Source organism: Protopterus annectens, chromosome 4.part1, assembly GCF_019279795.1.
Source record: "Protopterus annectens isolate FY-2018-M chromosome 4.part1, PAN1.0, whole genome shotgun sequence".
Lineage (NCBI taxonomy): Eukaryota > Metazoa > Chordata > Ceratodontiformes > Protopteridae > Protopterus > Protopterus annectens.
Genome location: NC_056734.1, coordinates 169,665,266 through 169,683,983, shown reverse-complemented (window position 1 = coordinate 169,683,983; position 18,718 = coordinate 169,665,266). Strand labels below are relative to the sequence as shown.

Genomic DNA, 18,718 nt, shown 5'->3' with positions numbered 1-18,718 from the left:
TAAATGTGATGCATTCTATGTGGGCAGGACTGTAAATAAACTCAAGCGAAAGATTTAATTTCATCTGTCAGAAATCCGCTCTGGATGTAAAAATAATGCAATAGCCAAACACCCTTCTCTTCATAAAAGACACACAGGTTTTAAGTTCCAGGTCCTGGATCGCATAGACATGGGTGATCTTGAAGGAGACATCCCGAATATTCTGGAGAAACATGAACTCATGTGGCAATTAAAGCTGAACTCTTTTAGAAAGCCTGGACTAAACTACTACTGTTCAATTAAAAGTGCACTGGAACTTAGAAAATTGCCACATTGTTTACATGACTAATTGTATTTTTTCTACAAATTGCTTTTAAATACCATTTTAAATAATTTGAAATTTAAGTGTATATTTTGTTTCCATCATCATACATATATTTTTTTTATTTTTATTTTTTTCTGGTTCTCTTTTTTTCTACTTTATTCAAAATTATGGTAATAACAATACTAACTAATTATATAGGTTTTTAGAGTTCTTGTACACAGACCTGAAGAAGTCTAGAAGGGAGAAAGCGATCTTTGTTCACAATAGGTTATGAAAATAGAAACTGATTTTTACATGCAAAATGTATATGTATATAAGATTGATATATTTCCAGCCATGTAGTATATTGCCTTATATAAAATCACAGACTTCATAATCTACTTAATAATTTGGTTAAATAAGATGTACCATTAAAGTACATTAGGGCTATATATTATTATGACAGCTACTAGGAAGGGCAGGACCAGCTCGAATGTCACACTAATGGGGGAAGGGATGTGAATTTAACATGTGTACCAATAACACTTTGTTTTACAGCACAATAAACCACTCCCATGCCTAATAAAAAGTAGATATATATATTTAGAAAGCTTGTGAGGAAATTATTACCCTATTTTTGTTTTACTTGGATCGCTTGTCTGTGTACTTAATAAAGGATTTTTGACTGGAAACAGACTGCCTGCCTTGCTTGGATTACTTTCGAATACTTAGTAATGCTGTAGAATTATATATTTTATATATTTTCTATTACTTTTTGACTTGAGTTTACGTTCGCTACTTCTACTACTATTGTCTGATCTGATTAATATACAGTGATTAACTAGAAATTTATGGACTGAAAATCTTCCACACAGAGAAGTTTCTTGCACTGTTTTGAAGTTGTTTACATTCTGACTGCTGATTTCCCTCCAAGGGGTCGTTTAGGTACCGAATAACTTTCACACGAGGCAGTTCAACAGAGAGAATAACAATCTCTTTTATTGCACAGAGGAACACATGCATGGGAGACTAGGAAGTCAAGGTAATGTCTCCTTGAACTACAAAAATCATTCTTTATACCCTTTTTCATTAAAGGCAACATTGCTGTATCCGAGAGCAGCTGCCAGCTAATTAAAAATGAACACTACAGCAGTAATTTTGCTAACTAGTATCTTCTGTTTGTTTGACATTAGGCACACGTTCAGAATTCCATGACAGAACTTTCTACTTGAGACAAGTCTTAACTTTTCTAATCCTGTCAGCACTTTCAAATATTAGGAAGCATATCATCAGATACCTACCGAAGAACATCCATTCTGTTTATGAAAGCATATTGGAAATAAAATGCACACACTAACATTTTCTCTTTTTATGTACTTCTCACACTTCATATTTCCCCATTTGGTGCTGCAAAGCATCACCCAAACCATAATAACTTTTTTGTGACTGGACAGTATGTGTAATCATATAAAGAAGACATAACATAATTATAATAGTTATAAGCATGAAAAACGTTAAAATCCATCCTCCATATCCAGAGAAAAGGTTGGTTAACCATGCCCATTGGGAACCATCAGCTTCTTTGGTATGTGAATATTCAATGACTTTATTTTATTTATTTATTTGACATTTGTTAGGGCGGCCACGGTGATGCAGCGGTTAGCATTGTCGCCTCACAGCAAGAGGTTCTCCGGTTCGATTCTCGGCTGGGGTGCCTTCTGTGAGGAGTCTGCATGTCCTCCCTTTTTTTCGCGTGGGTTTCCAACGGGTGCTCCGATTTCCTCCCACATCCCAAAGACATGCTGTAGGTGGATTGGACACTCTAAATTGGCCCTAGGTGTGAGTGTGTGCCTTCTGTGGAAGGTTGGGCACCGGGCTGGCAACTCGACACCATAAAACTCCACTGCCAATCATGAGCGGACAGATGATCCGCTGTGGCGACCCCTAACCGGGAAAAGCCGAAAGAAGATTTGACATTTGTTAACTGGGTTAGTCCATCTGAGCCAATGGCCCATTCTCAGTGGAGACCCAAGGAGAAAAGCTCCAGCAATACAAACATAAAAAGATAACGTAGTAGTCTATATACAAAACCCAAGAAAAACAGTGCAACAATACAACATAAGCAAAAATTGCATATGCAGCAATCAGGTGAAACAAATAACTGTAATAAAAAATAAAACAAAATGAAGTAAATACAACTAGTACATTTAAGTATTTACAATAATGATGTATCTTTCCCAAGTAGCATATTGTCTAGTGAGCAGAATAGTCATTAGATGTAGACAGGTTGTGAAAGGAAAATGCAGATTATGGAGGATTTAGGCAAGGACAGGCATTTGAGTTCAGAAAGTAGTGCTTGGTTTCAGTTTTAAAGCAGCTGGAACTAGTGATGCTATTAATGTGAGGTGGTAGCCTATTCCACACTTTCTAAATTATTTCTAGGTAACTATGGATAGCACCAGTGTGATCAGGAATAAAAAGGCAGCACTCTGAGGTAAGTGCCCATGTATCCCTTTTAGATGTGAGGGTAAAGTCAAGTGCCATGTGCTTCTGCAGCACCGCACTGCAAATTGCATTCAGTTCTTCTGTTATCAAATTAATAGACTCATAATATTTCCAGGAGCTTAGACAACTTCCTAAGTTCCCAGATGGACTTCACCACCCTTGAGCAGGTACTATACCTGCTCCAAAAATTACCTCGTCACCAAGATCCATGTGAGCAAGCCCTTTAAAAGTAGTCTTTTGTACTGAATTGTATTATGCCAAGGAGACATCTGTTTTACCATCTGGGTTAGGAAGGTCGTTAAAGTCTCTTGTGATGAGCATTATGAATATTTCCTTCTGATAAAGCAGCTGTATGTTGAATAGCTGGAATAACACAACCTGTATAACAAGTCTGTACATAACCAGGGATAAGCTTGATTTCCACAACTGTAGTAATAATCATGTAATGCTGTCATGTCCTGCGATACAGCCCAATCATAAATTCTCCAGGTGAATTCCAAGCAGTAATTCTGACAAAAAGTGTTGCGTTTGTACGATAGCAAACATACCCTTTAACAGTCATTACAGTAAAGGTGCTAGAAACACATTTATTCTTCTGATTTTTAGCAAGATATAAATAAAACTCAGAATCTGTTACTGGTGTAGGAATTAATGGAATACCCCCATCAAATGCAGTGAGAATATGCCACAGATTCAGCAGTTGCTAACATTGAGGGTCTGTGCAGAAATGTGCAAGTCAGCAGAAAAAGTATTAAATCCAGGATGCCATTCAGGTGCTTTTGATTCAGTTCTAACCAAATGCCTATCACTATTTTTAGCAGAGTGTATGTCTGTTAAGAAATGATTCAGTGCTTAGTTCCCATGTCAGCAGAGGATGAAGTGCTTATGGTTCTGCATGGCAAAAGCAGGCGAAGCAAAATAATGATAGTACTATAACAGTAGTAGTGATTGATCCATATGAAAAATTAGTATGTTGGGGCTGCAGAGGGTTTTGAAAAAACTGTAAACAAGGATGTTGGTTGAGCTTTTCATTGTGCAAACAGTATCTGTCACCAAAAAGTCATTGACTAAGGTCCTTAATTGCAGATGACTTGGAAAAGAAACGTTTTCAAGCTAGGGCAGTGTCTAAATCGATGTCCAAAAGGCAGGATGAATCAGTAGTAATGGAATTGAAAGCAAGAATGAATGTTGAGGTTAAAGAGGAATCACTGGAAGTTGAATCGACATGAGGTAGCAGAGTCACAGGATTAAATGTCCTAGTCAGGTAGCAAGGGTAACTTAACCACATTCAGTTCCTGATGCAGTCTGGATGGTAGATTGGAATCTCGTTAAATGGCAAACTGTTCACAGTTGGTCCTGGATTTGGTTTGGATGGCAAAACATCACAGGTTATCACTTATTGGTTTGTTGTCTGGTTGGGCTGGTGATGGATTCTGCTGGTTCAAGTGGTCTGACGTCTGTGTTGTCTCGATTGTACTCATAGCGCTGGAAGCTGTTAAAGACTGGGGGGGGGGCACTTAGTGAACTAAAAAGGTTAATTTTTTTTATAACTATTTGCTACCACAACATAGGTTCACTTGGAGGGCATTTTGAGCTTAGCCAATTCCCTTTTGTTGCTTGAATTAACATTTTCTGATTGGTCTTTGTTATCCCCATGGCTGATAATTGTATATTAGCCCTAGTGAGAACAACTGTGATCATACCATAGATAATTTGAGGGGGCAATGTAAGGGATGCAGCATTTAGGAACCGTCTCTATCCATTAATGGCATGAAGGGAAATCCTGGAGTTAATTTTCTGTTACTCATCCTTAGATCCAGGTTGCATTTGAATATGCAAGGATGAGCTTTGCTTTATTTTTATGGATAGTCTGCTGGAACAGTGGTAGCCTCTGTGTGATATATATATATATATATATATATATATATATCTCCACAACATTCAGTTTAGATACTTGGACTGAGTATTTCTGATGCCATTTGACTTGCTGATGTTCAGTAGGTCCATCTGTATTATGTCGGAGGATGCTTTATATGCCAGACATGTCACCTCTAAGCACTCTGTAGGATACTGAGTATAGTAATAAATCTTTGAGGTGGTCCATGCAAGACCTGTTGTTTAGGATTTGTATCCTTTTAGTAAGGTATCTCTGAAGGTATTCCAGTTGTTGCATGGGGCTGGACAGATACATGCCAAAGTGGGCATTACACAGAATGATTGACATAATGAGAGCTTTGTAAAGGAGGACAACAACATCTCTAGATCTAGTCACAATCAATTTGTTTATAAGCTGTGCAATATAGAAAGGCTTTCTTATGACTCTGGGCACATGTTGGTCAAAAGTTAGGTCACTGTACACACAAGTTCCCAAATGCCAAACAACTGGATCAGTTCTCAGAGGGCATTGTCATGATTTCGACACCAGGTATTATTTGGGACAAACCTTCCTACATGATGGTTGTCATTTGGGTATTCTGCAACTTCTCCTAGCTTGCAGTAATCTCAAACTTAGCTGGCCAAAGCTCTCTGGTATTTCCTTTTACTTTTGAGATGTATGTACCAAACAGAAAAATTCTCAGCAACGAACCCTGGGGGACTCCTTTGGTGACTGGTCTCTTCCCCTGTTTTGATCTCCTGCATCCTGTGAGCCTAGTTGGCAATGTAGCTGGTGATGTAAGTGTTTGCTCCTACATTATTCATCTTTTGTACTACACCTGAGTAGGGGATTGTGTCAAAAGGCTTGGCCAGGTCAAGGTAATGTGGTGTGAACTGTGTTTTATCATCAACCATTGCTTTGGTAACAAAAGTAAAGCTTAAAATTTGCCCATGATTTTGAGCCTTTTACACTTTCCTCTGGGCTGTTTTCAAACACATTTTTAGGCCCATGCATACATGTATGCATTCCTTGATTCACCTTCCTGATTGTATTAAATTGGGAACACTTCACATAATCGAATTATTAAAATCTCGATTTGCATATGGTCGAGACCATATGATCGAGATTTTAATAAATCGAATGTGTGTAGTGTTCCGAAATAACACTTTACTTGCCTCTGTGTGCACGTAATGTATTCAGGTAAGTATTGTTGCATGCCTTGTGTGTACGTAATGTATTTTTTGTTTCGTGGTGTTGGCAGGAAGTAAAGAAATCTCCCGTTTTGCGCTTCCGCATACAGCGCAAGACGGGAGATTTCCCATCTCCCCACTGTAGCGCGATCTTGGAGTTGGTATATTTAAGTAGGGGGGGTGTGGGGGGCACAGCCCCCATATGGGTGCAGGGGCTAAGCCCCTGCAAAAGCTTGTGTTTTTTTTTTTGTTTTAATGGTTTCCCTTCAGAAGTTCGAGTTTCCGAAACTCGAGCTTTTGGTTTCGGTTATTTGTAGTATGAGATTTCGGAAATTCGATCTTCTGAAGTGAATCCATTAAATTATATTCCTTGTATAATACAGCACCAGTTGTTAGAATGTGTTTTAAATCTGTAGTTTTGAACAGTCTTCCAGTAAGCAATGAACCAATAATGGCAAAACAAAACTGGCCATTTTGGAAAATTTCAACCATAAAAGGCCACTCAAACTTCTCGTAATCCACCAATATCAGTAAATATGCAAAATGTCTGCTGAAGTAAGTCGTCTAAATAATTCCACATTTAAGGGATCTCTAACTAATGAAGAGGTTGCTGCTAGGAAAAAACTCTATATTTCATTGTTTCATCTAAAAATAAATTGGCTGTTGCCCTTGAAGAATAAATTGCCTATGTTATATTAAAAAATGATAAGCTAATAATATTGCAACAGGGAATGGATGGCACACTGATAACAGGTTCATAGATGTTCATCGTGTTACTCTGCTGCAGTCATTACACTTGGGTTATCCTGCCGTCAGGCGGTCCCGCAGTCGGCCTGAGTTCCAAAGTCTTGGTCCGGCGTCTGTTTGTCGCTTCTTCCCTGACATCAGTGCGCCAGGGGTATATAAGGCATCCAACGCCATTTTCTTCAGTCTTTCTTGCCGCGCGGTGCCTGAAGCAGAAGCAGTTCGCAAGTGCAGGTTGGCCGACACCTGAGATTTTCAAATCGAATTTCAGTCCGAAGTCTTCAATAATGCTAAGTACCCCGTTGGGGAACCTTTTCTTGCCTCAGTCCAATGTCAGAAAAAGTTAACAGTTGCATTTCTTGTGGGAAGCAAATACCTCATAAGGACTTCCATTCTTATTGTATTCCTTGCCTAGGCCCAGACCACGACGTCACAGGTTGTTGGTTTTGTGCTAGGTTTAATAAACGACTATTAAACGCCGTTTTGACTTCGCACGACATTACTTTGGTAGGAAATGTAATTATATCATGCCGTCGGAGCAGCCGACGACCGGCATGCATAAAAAAACGCAAGGATAAAGACAGGCAGCATAGGAACAAGCCAGACTCAGAGGCCTCTGCTGGGCCTGTCGCCGGTTCTCCGGTTTTCAGTGAGGCACCTATGCAGGCCCTGACGACCGCAGAATTGGAACCCCAGACAGCTTCGGATTCTCAAGTGGAGTGTACTAGGCTGTCGCAGCCATCTTCATTAGGCCCTTCCGACACCGGAGCAGGAGATCCCGGTGCAAGTGCAGTAGAAACACCTTTGGTTGCAGAAGGTGTCTTCAGACCGACTACACTCACCATTAAATCTTATGCTAAGCTTAAAACTCCATTAAAGCCAAAAAAGACTGTACATCAGTCTCCAGTTCAAGGCCCCATGCCTAAGAAACAGATGCTTAAGATGGCTGAAGATTTGATTACTCTAATCAGGGGTTCCCATTCCCCTCCAGATAAAAGACCAAGACAAGAGGAGGATTATGCTTCCTCTGACCAGGTTTCAATTTCCTCAAATTCTTCTGAGGAACAGGATTATGCTTTTCCCCCTTATGAAGACTCTGATGCTGAAGACTGTATTCCCTCAGCATCTCCCCCTGAAGACTACTCCTTTGGGGAAACTTTACATACCATGAGGGAACATTTCCACTGGGAAGGCCAGGACTACTCTGATTCTAAGAAAAGGCTCAGAGAGTTCCTTTTACTACCCCAGCACAGACCACTTGCTATCCCTCCAGTTTTAGACATTGTGGATGATGTTTACTTGGAGTCTAGTCTAAATCCAGACTCTCTACCTCCTGCTCCAGCCAAACCAGACAGATACTACAGAGTACCTGATTCACACAAATTCCTTTATCAAAGCCCTGTGGCTGACCCAGAAACAATTTCCTACGGACCCAAAGGGGCTAAAGCTTCTATTGAATAAAAATCCTATGCCCTCTGAAAGGGATTCCAGAGCCCTAGATACATGGGGAAAGAAGATATACACCTCAGCTACTCTGGCTATGAGAGCTTTAAATTGTCAGTTTCACATGCTGAAATATCAGCAATTCCTAATGTCTCAATTAAAACAAAAGATGAGCACTCTTTCTGAACAGTCTGAATTCAAGGAAATGCAGGATCTGTTGCAAGCAGCTGAACAGGTGGGCAAACATACTTTACAATGTGGATTTGATTCATTGGAAGCTTCCTGTAGAGCAGCTGTTACTGGGTCTGTCATACGTAGATATGCTTGGTTAAAAGAACAAACCCTACCTGATCATGTTAAAGCAAAATTATTGGATGCACCTTTACAGCAGGATGTATTATTTGGTGTCAAAGCAGAAGAGGTTTTAAAGAAAATGGAGGATAAGGGAAAGTCTATGCAGACGGTCAAGGATTTTTTACAGGTACAATCCCCTCGTTTCAGCAGAAATTGGCCAACAAAAAACTGGTCCTTTCCAGCTTATGACAGATCGCAGAGGGGCAAATACAGACGCCCAAGGGGCAGAGGTCCATCAAAAGGCCCTTACAAACGTCGCCAATGGGGTACTGCTACCCAGAAAGGAGGAGAAGACAGGCCCCAAGCTAGCAGAAGACAAACACAATGACTCAACCCTCAAACTACCAAACAAATCTCTCTTGGCAGCTCCCTTGGGAGGAAAATTAGCACTTTTTGCGGACAACTGGCACATCATCACAAAAGACAAATGGGTCCTAAACATTGTCTCACAAGGATACAGATTCCACTTTCATACCTTGCCAAGGATAAAAGGAATGCCAAACCTGCCACCAAATCAATGGGCAGAGGCACAAAAACAAATTACAGCCCTCATAGACATGAGAGCCATTCAACAGGTACCTACACAGGAGCAAGGACAAGGATTTTACTCAAGACTCTTTCTAGTCCCAAGAAAGGACAAAGCATGGAGACCCATTCTGGATCTTTCAATTCTGAACACCTATCTGCAAGTACCAAAATTCAAGATGCTAACACTACAGCAGCTTCTTCCCATGCTGGGCAAGAATGCTTGGCTAGTAACGTTGGACCTCAAGGAGGCATACCTGCATGTCTCTGTCAGACAAAATTGCAGACGGTACCTCCGCTTCAATGCAGGTTCAACCCATTATGAATTCTCTGCACTGCCCTTTGGCTTATCTACTGCGCCCAGGGTCTTCACAAAATGCCTGGCACCAGTAATTGCATACTGCAGACAAAGAGGAATTCAAATATACCCATACCTGGACGACTGCCTTATTCAAGCAGAAAGCAAGGACATTCTTTTAAAGCATCTGGCATTTGTCAAACACCTTCTAAGTTGCCTAGGGTACACAGTAAATGAAAAGAAATCAAAACTAGTGCCCTCACAAAACATAATATTCCTGGGTGCCAGCTTGAATACAGATGGCTTATCTCACGCCAGACAAGCAACAACAGCTGACTCAGTACTTCAAAATAATGGCAACAAAGACCCAGCTCCCTGCAAGAAAAATTCTGCAGGCCTTGGGATTCATGGCATCTTGCATACTACTACCATTTGCAAAACTGCATATGAGGAAATTACAATGGTACCTGAAAAGCGTATGGACTCAGCACAGCCACAGCTCGGAAACAATGATACCACTCATTCCCTGCCTTCAACAGGAATTTCTATGGTGGGCACAGGCATGTCACCTCAACAAGGGTCAGCCTTTCACCTTACCCACAGCCAGGCAAACTGACAACAGATGCATCGGACTATGCCTGGGGAGCACACATGGCAGGACAGTGCATTCAGGGTAAATGGACTACAGATCAAAGGCATCTGCATATCAATCAAAAATAAATGCTAGCAGTACAGAATGCCCTAACAGCTTTCAAGGACCTCTTGCATCCAGGACAACTAATAATAAAGACTGACAATACCACAGTAATGTGGTACATAAACAAGCAAGGGGGCACACATTCCTACCCACTGTGCAGGCAAGCAATGACCTTGTGGAACACAGCACTGTCTTGCCAAGTTCAACTACAAGCACAATTCCTGCCAGGAAAGAAAAACACATTGGCAGACAACCTAAGCAGAAACATCATGGATCTCCACGAGTGGCAACTAGATCCACAAGTATTTGCAATGATAACCCAAAAATGGGGACGCCCAGACATAGATCTGTTTGCCACCCCCCAAAACTACCAACTTCAAAAATTTTGCACAAGGACATTCCACCCACAAGCTTGGAAAGTGGACACCCTCTCATTCAGTTGGAAAACATTAACAGTGCATGCCTTTCCTCCACTGCCTCTTCTAGCAAAGGTGCTGCTGAAAGTCAGATTAGAGAGGCCACAAATGATACTCATTGCACCAGACTGGCCATGCCAGCACTGGTATCCAATTCTAAGGAACATGGCCCATGGCCCACGGCCCACCATGGATTTTACCACAAATTCCTCACCTGCTCACCCAGCGAGACTATCAGATTCTACACAGCCAGCTCAAGACTTTAAACCTGGCTGCATGGCAAATTACCTAAACAACCAGCCAACACCTCTATCTAAAGCTGTTATGGATGTCATTCTGGAGGCCAGGAGGCCCAGCACCAGGAAAACCTACTCAGACAAATGGAAAAGATTTTGCGCCTGGAACCAGGCTAAAGGCCAAAATCCCCTTGATCCAAACATTCCTCAGATTCTACAATATTTAACTGAGATGTTGCACAAAGGACTTTCCTTCTCATCTATTAAGATCCACGCCTCAGCAATTTCAGCTCATTACAACACGGATCCTTCTTTATTTTCACATACACTCCTAAGACAGTACCTCAGAGGGGCTAAGAACATAAGACCGCCCAGGAGAGCACCAACACCTACTTGGGATCTCAACTTTGTTCTGGAAAACGAACAGGATGCACACAAAACTGCTGAGGATAGGCTCCAGAGTTCAAAGCAGGCAAAAAATATCAAAGAAAACTTTGCTGAGCAGTACTACTTTATTACAACACACTAGCGCTTTCACGAAATGCTTCTTCACACACCTGAAGAAGCATTTCGTGAAAGCGCTAGTGTGTTGTAATAAAGTAGTACTGCTCAGCAAAGTTTTCTTTGATATTTTTTGCCTGCTTTGAACTCTGGAGCCTATCCTCAGCAGTTTTTTGTGCATCCTGTTCGTTATCACTTTTTATAGCTGCAGAGGTTTCTGGTGCTTGGCTATCTGTTTCTTTTTGTTCTGGAAAAGCTTACACTGCCACCCTTTGAACCAGCTTTTTCAGCTGATTTAAAATTTCCTTCATGGAAAACTGCCCTGCTACTAGCAATAACTTCAGCTAGAGGATTCTCAGAGCTACAGGCACTAATGGCAGTGGAGCCTTTCCTCATTTTTCATCAAGACAGAGTCTCTCTACGAACTAACCCTTCCTTTATGCCAAAGGTGATATCCAGTGTGGCCCTAAACCAAAGCATTCATTTGCCCACCTTTTTCCCGAATCCCCAGAACAAAGGAGAAAGACTCCTGCACTCTTTGGACATTCACAGGCAATTACGTTACTACTTGGATAAAACTAAGGCTTTCAGAAAATCTGACCAGCTCTTTGTAGCCTATGCTGCAGGATCACAAGGAAAAGCTATCTCAAAACAGACCATTTCAAAATGGATAGGACATTGCATATGTTTCTGCTACACGCGTCATGGGAAACCGGTACCTGCTAACATTAGGTCCCACTCCACCAGGGCTACAGCTACATCAGCAGCCTTTCTCAGTGCGGTGCCAACCAAGGATATTCTGGAAGCTGCAACTTGGAGTTCAGTGCACACCTTCACCAAACACCATCACTTATCTCTATATTCTAAGACTAGAGCTGGTTTTGCCACTGCAGTTTTGCAGGGCCTACTAGCTTCTTCTAACCCTGTTTAACTCCACCACCCATCCTTAGCTTTGGGATTCAACCCAAGTGTGATGACTGCAGCAGGATAACACGATGAACACAGTACAGTTTTGTACCTACCATAAATGTAGATGTTCGAGTGTTCACCCTGCTCGAGTGTTCACCCTGCTGCAGTCCAGGTTACCCTCACTCCATCCCCTCTGAACTAGCTGGACTTATCTATACCATTCTATCCTATACAACCTCTGTGGTGTATTTGCTTGTGCATGAAGGTATGGTTTTATTTTTATAAGTACATTTTTATATAGTAATATATATATTGCCTACCTGTTGGGGGGCACCTGACATCTGGGGCAAGATAAAATGAAGAAAATGGCGTTGGATGCCTCTTGTATACCCATGGTGCACTGACGTCAGGGAAGAAGCGACAACAACTGACGCCGGACAAAGACTTTGGAACTCAGGCCAACTGCGGGACCGCCTGACGGCAGGATAACCCAAGTGTGATGACTGCAGCAGGGTGAACACTCTAACATCTACATTTATGGTAGGTACAAAACTGTACTTTACTAGGTAACTCCTCCAAAGGAGGACATTCACAAGACTGTAGCATCCACTCCCTTTAAAGTACAACATAGTACAGTATCAGCGATCTGCATACTGTGGGAGTAGAACCCACAGCCTTCTACATCAAAAGTAAGCTACTACCTGTTGTGCTAACAATGCAAACTGTCTTGGAATATGCAGTGCTAAATTTCTCTTCCCCTGAAGCACTCACCTCCTTGTAAAAAATGTTATTTATTTAGCATTTTTTACCAAGAAAATCAGACTTGGAAGAAAGCCAGTTTTCAGCAGAGGCCCAGGGAGAAATGCTCCAGATGCATGTCTTTGTAACATGGGAAGAAACCAGAGTACCCAGAGGGAACCCACCCAAATACAGGGAGGACATACAGACTGCACACAAAAGCCAAGAATCAAACCACATAACCTCTTGCTGTGAGGTAACAACACTACCCCTGCACCATCCACTTAACACAACTAAATCTTTCAATTTCACAGCAGAAGAAATATGGAAAAAGCCAAAATTTATTGGGGGGGGGGTAAAGGGCTAAAACCAGGGACACATTTTAAAAATTGCTTGTATAATCCTAAAAAGCTGCTAAAATAGTGTTTTGTGTTAGTGTGTTTCCAAATAAAAATATGGTAAGACTGAAACTTAAAGGGCTTTCCTTATGATTTGCCAGAAAGCCACAAATCTTAAGAGGAGCAGACAAAAAGTATGAGCCAAACTCCCTGAATCACATGTGGTGGTGTGGGTAGAAAATGGAGGACCCTGTACAATAAGGTACAGGGTTTGAGCCCAATTGCGTACACACAAAATATCAGTTTGGAGCTACACACAAGAAATATTGCTTTGGAGCAACTGCATAAAATAAATGGAACTAGCACTAAACGGCCATCACTATCACTTTGGAGCTATGGCCCTTTTTGATATAAATCCAATAGCATTGTACCTACAAACTCTAGCACATAAATTATTCCAGACATTAAGCAACTTGAATACATCCTTGGTCAAACATTACATGTGTAATTATGTGCAAATGACCTCTAGAAACAGTCATCAACATCTTGAAATACTATGCAATCTCAAGTGGTACCCAACGTCAGAGCCCATTCTAACACCAAAATAACATGTTTTGAAACCTTGATGACAATTTGTAAATATTCTAAGCAATGCCTCAAATATTTCACCAACTTTCACACTGTTCTCACACCACCGTGGGGAACAGCCAACAATTCCTCGTACAGTAAACTCATGTACTGTTACTTCCTATGTTTTCTATTCTGTATATTTGAAATACAGAATTAAAAATGCAATGCGTACACTAACATTACTATAATCAAATCTGTAACGATCTGTGTACCATTTTGTGACTGGTTTGATTAAGGCTTTATAGAACATAGTGGGATAAAGAAAGATTTAAGCCAATGGCAAAGTGAGCTATCTAGCTACTGCATAAAATCAATGGAACTCGTACTAAAGGTCATCACTGTCACTTTGGAGCTACTGCATAAAATAAATGGAGCTAGCACTAAACGACCATTGCTATTACGTCAGAGCTACTGCATAAAATAAACGGAGCCAGAAATATCACTTTGGAGCTACTGCATAAAATAAATGGAGCTGGCACTAAACAGCCATCACTATCACTTCGGAGCTACTGCATAAAATAAATGGCCATCACTTACTGCATAAGCATAACAGAATGAAATATCACAGACTTACTCCAGAACTGGAGCCTTAGAATTAAGCAGTTATCCACCGAGCTAACACTTGGGGGCCTTATCAGCAAGAAGTGCTTTCCGCACACTTTTGTGTTTAAATTAGTGTGTGACATGCGCATGAGTCCTCCTCCCCTTCGCATTGTGGTTCCGGCGCCTATAGCTAAATTGCCCTATTCAGAACATTTCCATCTTAAAGGTCTACTTCCACACAACTGCATTTCAAATTTATTGTTTGAACATTTTCCAGTAGGCAATGAAGCAAAATGCATGCACCAATAATGACAAAACTGCCCTATTCAGAACATTTCCATGATAACAGTCTACTTCTACACGCAATATATAAATACTGAATCACAGTAGTGTAAGCCATAGGCATGTTGCACAGCTTCTTGAACTTATTTTCAACTGGGGGGGGCAAAAGGCCAAAAAACAGGGGCACATTTTAAACATTGCTTGTGTAATTTTGGAAAGTTGCTTGCATAAAATGTGTTACCACCATGCGTTTCACTGCCAAGTCTTGAACCCAGAACCCTGTGCACTACAGTCAGAGCAACATACCACTAAGCTAAAGCAGCAGTTTCTTGAAAGATAGGAAGACAAACTTCAATGGCTATCCTACCATTTAGTGAATTCAGTTCTCACTTCTCACCATTAGCTCTCAACCTCTTAGCACAAAAATACAGAACAAAGCCAATAATGGGGGAATACAGCCACAAAATAGGGACACATTTTAAATACTGATTTTATAACCTTAGAAAATTGCTAGAATAAAAGGTTTTGTTTTACCACTCCTGAAAACCAGAGGAATAGAACAAAAATGTGAGGCATAAATTCACAAGTGATGGTGGCTAGGGACTTTAGGCTCTTTTTACCTGTACACAAGGAACAGGGTTTGAGCCAGAGTACCTCTAGCCACCCGATGTATCCTGTTGGGGGCATTTACACACACACACACACACACACACACACACACACACACACACACACACACACCTTACTCTGAAATATCAGCAAATCCTTCTCTGATTCCGATAAGCAGCTAATTTAAAATAAAACCGTCCGTTCCCGCTCGCAAAAGCATTTAAACCGGAATACACGAGCTCAACTCTGATAGGCTGGATAAGCTGATATCACGCAGCGAAAGTGCGAAAAACGAAAAGTAATTCAGGACAGTTGGGAGGTATGGATGATCTGCAAAAGTGTGTGGGGGGGATCCCCCCCCTCTCTCTCTGGCGCCCATGGTTGTACTTGTCACAAGGTTGGGTCTTTTTGACACGTGACACATGGATCCAGGAAGGAAAGCATTCCCAGTGGATGGCAGTAGCAGTTGTGAACAAAACCAAGTATGGTCCTTTCCATTTGGGGCTAAATGGGTTTCTTCGAGAATGCACTTTGATGTATACAAAGTCTCTAGGGCATAAGTCATGGTGATCCTGCCCTGTTGGTCATTTGATTGCATGTAGAGCAACACTTGTGGTATTTCTGCAAAAGAGAACACAGGGATTTACAATATGAAAGCATGATTTCGTCAGTATCTTGCAATTTTATGTTCTTAGTGAGGGGGTAGCAGGCATTCTCATCGGTCTGCCCATGAGGATTTCATAAAGGGACAGTTTTCAAGGGGTACTGACTGAAGATCTAATACTGAATAAAACTAATGGCAATGCTTCTGGCCATTTTAGGACTAGTTTCTTTGCAAAGTTTAGCTAGCCTAAAGTAAATTATATTGGGTCCACTTAACTGTTCCAAAAGTCTGTGGTCTGTATGGACAATGAAACTGTAATTTTAATATTTTGCAAAGCTGCTGTATTACTTGACTGAGTCCTGGATAGACTGGACTGGATACTACAGGGAACACCAAATCTATGAATGAGTTCAGTTACCAACTTTTTTGCTTAACATTTTTTCTTTGTTAAATAGATTTAAAAGTGCAGTAATTCAAACCAGAAATAACTATATACAGTACGTGGAGTGCATGTCTGAAAAGAAAATTCAAAGTCAACTAAAAATTCCACAAGTGTCACTCCCTAGGATTAAAAAATGTAATAACTTTCATAGAGTTAATAACTAAGTAATCTTTCTAAACAAAGCTATATGAATTTTTAAATAGAAGAGATGTCATTATTTAAATATGTTTGCTAAAGTAATTTTCCCCAGAGATTGTTAAAAAAATAAATAAATAGCTTGGGGTATGTCTATATCTTTTAGTTTTTCTTTACCACAGCCAATATAGTCCATAGTAGATAACCTTTTTCTCTATCTGCCCAGAAATCCTCGGGAATATTGAATAAACTTAGTGATTGACTTAGGACAATGATATCAGGCCATAAGGTCTGAAGAAAGGTAGATATCTTGTCCAAAAAAAAAAAAAAAAGTAGGACATTTATAAAAAAACACGTACAACTCTGATTATAACTCCATCACTCAACCTTCTTATCTTTATTAAATTTTGAAAAACTGTTGGGTGTTAAAGCTCTGTGTAAAAACTTCCAAGTAAAAATATGCCAATATTAAACCAGAGAGTTATTTCCTACATATTTAATGGATATGTTTTTCCCCAGAAAATGGTAAGTTTTCCCTTAGTCTGATAAAGTTCCAAAACTTGTGTAAGTTATTACTAGCAGAGGCTAAAAGATCATGTAAATTAGATATTTTATTCTTTGCATTGTGTCTGTGTAAATTTTCAACCAAATGTAATAATGTGGCTGTTTGTTTATCATGTGATAGTAATAAAGGAAGAATTTTATATGCATGTAATACAATACTTTGCAAAGGTAGCCAACCATTAGGGTCTAAATTGAAATTTGATATATACTGTAGTACATTTTTTTACCATTAAGACACTTTTCAAAAGTTATTGATTTTCCACTGCAGTTGTTTTTGAGAGTAGATTTCAATAAAAATCTTTAGTCATACTAAAAAGCACAAGAGTATCAAACCATAAATTCAGATTTGGATTACCAGGAATTACATATTTAAATGATTTTAAGATTTTTGATTTTGTACGAGAATAAATGTTGAATTGAATGAAGTTACACCATTTATTCTGACTCTGTTTATCTTCGTAGAGGAAGTGTTGATCTTCATCTTGTTGGTATTAGAGTGTTTTGTATACTGTCCAACCAATTGATTACTGCCCTTAATATTGTTGCCGTTAAATTTCCTGTACTAGGAAATTTGATACCTCCTAATATCCATGGCCTAATTTAAAGCATCAAAGCATTTCCATTTTTTTTAAACCAAAGGAAATTTCAAGTCAGTTTTTTTTTAAATGTACAGTATTAGTAGGAATGGCCAACACTAGTGTTGTATATAAAATCTTTGGAAATTAAACCATTTTTATCAACTGAATTCTTTGTTCAAGGGATGTAGTTAGTTTGTTCCACTTGGATGTCAGTATGGTTAAATCCTTCAAAATATTTTCATAATTAACATCTCTGGTTTCTTCAAGAGATTTGTTGATAGAAATAACTAGATAAGTCAAGGTTTGAGCTTCTTTACCCATGAGTTTATCTTTTAGTGTGTTATCTTTTTATATCATTTAAAGTGATTAGATTTTAAGTCATCAAAATGAGGATCTGATAATTCGGTAAATTTGTTAATCAAGTTTAATTCTTTCATCTATTCTTCAGATTTTATTAGAGTTAATAGAACATCATCGGTGAAAAGTAAAATGTTAGAGTTACAGAATTCATGCAAATCTATATCTTTTATTTTATGATTGGTCCTAACTGTATTTGCCAAAATTTCAATGGCTTGTACAAAAAAATAATAGGAGATAAAGGGCCCTCTTGTTTTGTTGTTCAAGTTAGAAGTATCGATTCTGAAGAGAATGGACAAAGTTTGATGTTTTTATTTTCAGAATTATTGATTTGCATAAAAACTATATTTCTGAAAGAAGACAAGGTTTAATTCCTTTTAAATTGTTAAGGAAGAATTATATTCTCAAATTTAGTTCATTAAAATTCATATAGATTTTTAATGCAAGAATATTTTGATCAAAAATGGAACAGATTATACTAAAATTAGTTATTTTAGAAGACAGATTACAAGATGCCAGCATTTTATCTGTTCTGGTTTTAGTACCATATGTAAAGGAATGAGTGAAATCTAAACATTTTTCATCCCATATATAGAAAGGGTCTTTTAAATTTAGAAGATGAATCCAGTTGTTAACAGCAAGGCTGAGGGAACCAATCAGTTTTTGTTTGGTATTGATTCGGAATTGTTTAGTATCATACCTCTCAACCTGGAAACATCAAAAATCTGGACAAGACCCATGAAAAATAGGTACAAATCTGTACGCAGATTAACATCTAATTTGCATATATAATTATGTAACTACACCGCTCCAATGGAATTGTGGGATACCAACTTTCAAATGAAAACTGTAGAATAGATGACCAAAATATGGCACCAGAGTCCCCGTGCAGTCATTCCAATGTCCCATTACCTGGCGATT

General features: G+C 39.5%; 1 protein-coding gene across 1 annotated transcript in view; it reads left to right on the top strand.

The window, feature by feature from the left end:
* The window catches only part of SEC62 (SEC62 homolog, preprotein translocation factor), a 924,572-nt gene that overhangs the window by 407,604 nt on the left and 498,250 nt on the right, over positions 1-18,718 (top strand). The gene's annotated exons all lie outside the window — the stretch shown is intronic.